The sequence below is a fragment of the Trichechus manatus genome, unplaced genomic scaffold (assembly GCF_000243295.1).
Source record: "Trichechus manatus latirostris isolate Lorelei unplaced genomic scaffold, TriManLat1.0 scaffold00011, whole genome shotgun sequence".
In the NCBI taxonomy this organism is placed as follows: domain Eukaryota; kingdom Metazoa; phylum Chordata; class Mammalia; order Sirenia; family Trichechidae; genus Trichechus; species Trichechus manatus.
The window spans coordinates 25,328,152-25,333,972 of NW_004443947.1; positions in this window are offsets into that span (position 1 = coordinate 25,328,152).

Consider the following 5,821-nt stretch of genomic DNA (forward strand, 5'->3'; position numbering starts at 1 on the left):
ACCATGGTGTCGGGGAACATCTAGGTCAATTGGCATAACACAGTTTATAAAGACAATGTTCTACATTCTACCTTGGTGAGTAGCGTCTGGGGTCTCAAAAGCCTGTGAGCAGCCATCTAAGATACTCCACTCGTCTCACCCCTGTGGGAGCAAGGGAGAATGAAGAGAACAAGATACAAGGAAAAGAGTCCAAAGGACTAAAGGATCACAGCTACCATGGCCTCCACGAGACTGAGTCCAGTACAGCTAGATGGTGCTCGGCTACCACCACTGACTGCTCTGACTGGGATCACAGTAGAGGGTCCTGGACATAGCTGGAAAAGGATGTAGAACAGAATTCTAACTCACAAAAAAGACCAGATTTACTGGCCTGATAGACTGGAGAAACCCCGAGAGTATGGCCCCCGGACACCCTTTTAGCTCAGTGGTGAAGCCCCTCCCGAAGTTCACCGTTCAGCTGGGGATTGGACAGCCTCAAGAAACAAAACAGGACTAATGAGGCACAGCAGTCCAGGGACAAGGACTAAAAGGCAGGAGGGGACTGGAAAGCTGGTGATAGGGAACCCAAGGTTGAGAAGGGACAGTGTTGACATGTCATGGGGTTGTTAACCATTGTCATAGGGCAATATGTGTATTAACTGTTTCATGAGAAACTATTTGTTCTGCAAACCTTCATCTAAGGTACAAAAAAAAAAAAATTATGTGAGATCAAACTGACAACAGCAACTCAAAAGGTTTGATTGGAAGCCTAGGGGACAGTGAGTTGAAGATAATGGTGATGGAATAATTTGGGAAAGGATAGTGAGAACAGCAGCACAACTGGAAGAATGTAATCGATGTCACTGAATTGTACATGTAGAAACTTTCGAAATGGTGAAACTTTGGCTATGTATATTTTCACCAAAAAAAAGGTCATCAAGGTCGAGAAGGGAGAGTGTTGACATGTTGTGGGGTTGTTAACTAATGTCATAAAACAATATGTGTACTCACTGTTTAATGAGAAACTTCTGTAAACCTTCATCTAAAGTACAATAAAAAAAATTTTTTAAAAATTTCAAAAAAAAAAATTACAGAACCTGCCTCACAGGATTGTTCTAAGGATTAAATGAAATAATGGCTACAAAGCACTTAGCGCAATTCCTGGTAAGTACTAAGCTAGCAAAGGTCAGCTAGTATCCTTCTTGCTGAGTCTTTTGTCTGTTGCATACCAACATCATTTAGAATTAGGAGCCCCGGGGTGGTGCCACTCTCCATAGGGTTTCCAAGGAGCACCTGGTGGATTCAAACTGCTGCCTTTTGGTTAGCAGCCATAGCCCTTAACCACTATGCCACCAGGGTTTCCTTTTTTGGTTTTTGTTTGAGTGGTGCAAAGGAGCCCGGGCGGCACAGTGTTTAAGCCCTGGGCTGCTAACCTTAAGGTCAGTAATTCAAACCCACCAGCTGCTCTGTGGGAGAAAGATATGGCAGTCTGCTTCCATAAAGAGTTACAGCCTCGGAAACCCTACAGGGCAGTTCTACTCTGTCCTTATAGGGTGACTAGGAGTTGGAATTGATTTGACAGAAATGGGTTTGGTTTGGTTTTGGGTGGCGCAAATGGTTAAGCTCTCGACTACTAGCCAAAAGGTTGGCAGTTCAAACCCACCCAGAGGCACCTCGGAAGACATGCCTGATGATCTGCTTCTGAAAGGTCCCAGCCTTGAAAACCCCGTGGAGTGGTTCTACTCTGCATGCATGGGTTCGCCATGAGGTGGAGTCGACTCAAAGGCAGCTAACAACACTGACATTGACATTTAGAATCAAAGGTTTTACTGGTTTCAAAATGCAATGTGTTGATTCTACCAGTAAGTGGCACTGTTACCTCAAGTTTTAGAGGCTGCAGCCTGTGGCAGAGGAAGGGCTGAGATGGAGAAAGCAGAAGTGCTGATTACGATGCTGAGCTTTTTATTCAACAAGAGACGCTTGTTGTCTGTGCCTGTCTGTGGTCTATGAAATCTTTTGTCAGGAGAAAAGAGGGTGTGAATTTTTCAAAATAATGAGTATAATGTGAATAAGAGCATTTTGATCAGAGCCTTTCCCCCAGGGCTGTTCGGACAAGTGTAGGGAAGACCTCAGGAACCATTGTTTTTACTGAGTGGATGATGACAGGAAGATGCTTCTCACATTTGCTTCACGCATATTGACCAAGTTCAGTGAAGCAGCTGGTTCCTGAGGGAAGATATTCAAAGAATGGACTGGTGGAAAAGGAGATATGGCTGGCTAGGAATGCTCTGTTATCAGAACAAGAAGGAAAAGTGCCTTGTCACAATTGATTTTGACAATTATTTATTCATTCAACAAACATAAAGATGAGTTCTGTCTCACTACTATGAATACCATGCAATCATTAAGAACCATTAAGAATGAGAGTATTGACATGAAAGATATTCTAGATAGGACAAAAGCAAGTTGTGGGGTATAGTCTGAGTCCACATTTGTGTCTGTCTGTTTATGCATAATAGAAGATCATAATCAAATTGGAAAAATATATAGCAAACTATTTTATGGATGAAGAAATTGATGCTTAACATTTAAGCAACTTGCCACGCCAAGGACACTTCAGCTAGTAAAAGGCAGGATTAAAACTCAGGTTTAAAGTAAAATAATAATAATTTTTAAAAAGACTAAGAAGAAGAGAAGAGAGAAAAAAAAAAAGAGTAAAGAGAAAGAAAAAGAACAAGGTACATTAGAAGCTGAGCTCTACTATTACCAGCAGTGCATTCTTGATTTGGCATATAAATTCTCCCTGAAATTCAATTTCCTTGACTATGGTAGTTATGGAGCCCTGGTGCCATAGTGGTTAAGAGCTCTGCTGCTAACCAAAACGTTGGCAGTTCGAATCCACCAGCTGCTCCTTGGAAACCCTATTGGGCAGTTCTGCCCGATCCTATAGGGTCTCTATGAGTCAGAATTGACTTGACAGCAGTGGGTTGGTTGGTTATGGTAATTATAGTACCAGTCTCATAGTCAACCAGCCAGTTACTGTGGAGTTGACTCTGACTCATGGCAAGCCCACGTACTCCATAGTATTTTCAATGGTTTATTTTTTCGGAAGTAGATCACCAGGGCTTTCAGTTAGCAGCTGAACAGTTAATGAACTGTTAGCTCCACTCAGGGATTCCTCTCCTAGAGCAGGTACAACCTAATGCTGAGAATGAAAGAGAAAACCCACCCTGATTCTTTCTGGAACTCATTTGCCCCCAAAGCAGCATACTTACTTGGTTAGGTCTTAGTCCTGTTAATCATCTGTGCAGAAGCATCTGATCTGAAAAGGCTGAAGGGTGGCTGGGAGGCTTAAATGGTGTTTGAGCACAGGGCTCTAACTCACTGCTACTTACAGGGGAGTGTGATCAAAAAAAAAAAAAGGAAGGTACTAATAATAGCAGAAATGAAAAAGGGACATTACTACAGATATTACGGAAAGTACAAAATAATAAGAAAATATGGATAATTTTATAAAAAATAAATTTGAAAATTGAGACAAAGGAGATACATTCCTAGAAAAATTACCAGCACTGGCTTAAGAACAGGACATCTAATAGTTTTCTAACCATTTATAAAATGAATCAGTAGTCAAAATCTCACAAAGAAAACAAAATTGAGAAGTTTTGCTGGCAAGTTCTACCAAACGTTGCCAGAAAAAAACAAGAACAATAAAAATTTATTATAATCTTATACAGACTCAGAGATTAGAAAAAGACATTCTCCAACTCTTTATGAAGCTAGCATAAACAAAATATTAGCAAATTGAACCCAGTAATATGTAAAAATAAAAAGTAATGTATTATGCCAATCTGTGTTTTTCTCAGGAATATATAATAGAAAATTAATGTAAACTATTCCAATAATAGAGAAAAATCACTTGATCATCTCAAGATACACTAAAAGTATTCTATGAAATTTAGCATCCATTCATGAAAAAGAAAAAAAAAACACTCTTAGAACATTAGGAATAGAAAAGAATTTTCTTAATCTAATAAATAGTAGTTTCATAAAAATAAAGCATGTATTATACCCAAGGAGGAAAGCTGAACTCTTTTTTTTTTTTTTTTTGAGAGCTAGAATACAACAAGAATGCTTGAAAATCCAACTTCTAGTAAATATGTGCTGAATTTCTTAACAACATGGTAAGGAAAAAAAAAAAAGCAGTTTAAAAGGAAAAAAACTAAACTGCCATTATTTGTAGATAATATGATTGTCTATATAGAATATTCAATAAAATCTACAGATAACATCTTAATAAGAAGATTTGTTGGTTGCTGGAGGAAAAAATCAATATTGGACAATAAATTACATTTCAGTATACAAGCAACAAACAAAATGAATAGCATCAATAATATGAAGATCCTAGGGATGAATCAAGAAATAAATTGAAGAAATCTATGGAGCAATTTTTTTTTATATGTTTGTGTGTGTGTGTGTGTCTGTGTGTGTGTGCTTTAGGTGAAGGTTTACAGAGCAAATTAGTTTCTCTTTAAACAATTAATGCACATATTGTTTTGTGACACTGGTTACCAACACTGCAAGGTGTCAACACTCTCCATTTCTTGACCTTGGGTTCCCCATTTCCATTTGTCCAGCTTTCCTGTCCCCTCCTGCCTTCTTGTCCTTGCCCCTGGGCTGGTGTGCCCATTTAGTCTCGTATACATGGTTGAGCTACATGTATTATTGTTTGTTTTTCGGACCTGTCTAATCTTTGGCGGAAGGGTGAACCTCAGGAGTGACTTTAGTACTGAGTTAAAAGGGTGTCCAGGGGCCATATTCTCAGGGTTTCTCCAGTCTCCGTCAGACCAGTAAGTCTGGTCTTTTTTTGTGAGTTAGAATTTTGTTCTACATTTTTTCTAGCTCTGTCCAGGACCCTCTATTGTGATCCCTGTCAGAGCAGTCGGTGGTGGTAGCCGGGTACCATCTAGTTATGCTGGACTCGGTCTGGTGGAGGCTGTGGTAGTGGTGTTCCGTTAGTCCTTTGGACTAATCTTTCCCTTGTGTCTTTGGTTTTCTTTATTCCTATTAAGTAAATTTTAAAAGTTTATTAAGAAATATTAAGGAAAACATAAATATGAGGAAAAATAAAATATATTTATGGGTTAGATGACTCAATATTATAAAGTGGTCAGATTTACTCCAAATTGATCTGTGGATTCAGTCAAGCCAATCAAATTTCCACTAGTTTATTTATTTATTATAAACTGATGCTAAAACCTACAGGGAATACAAAGGACTCAGAATAACCAAGGTGCCCTTAAAAAAGAACTAAGTGGGAGGATTTGCCCTACAAGATATCAATATCTATCATAAAGCTGCAGTAATTAAAACAATGCATTTTATTGGCAATAGGATAGACCAATATACTATTGGAACAGAATAGAAAGCCAAGAAACATATCTATGCCTATATGATTTTTGAATTATAAGAGATGGTATTATAAAGTAGTAGGAAAATGCTGGAACATTCAATAAATGGGGCTGGAATAACTTATGCAAGCATCAATTCCGGGAGGACTAAAGGCCTAACAGTGAAAGACAAAACTATAAAGCTTAAAAAATAATGTAGGAGAATATTTTTATAATATCTGGGTAGGAGAAGAATTTCTTAAATAAAATACAAAAAGCACTGCTCATAAAAATAAAGACTGGTAAATGGGGCTACACTGAAATTAAAAAAATATGTTCCAAAAAATACACCATAAATGAAAAGACAAACGACAAAGTGGGAGAAAACATTTGCAACAGATTAAACCATCAGAGGACTAGTATTCAGAATAAATTATACATATAAATCAATA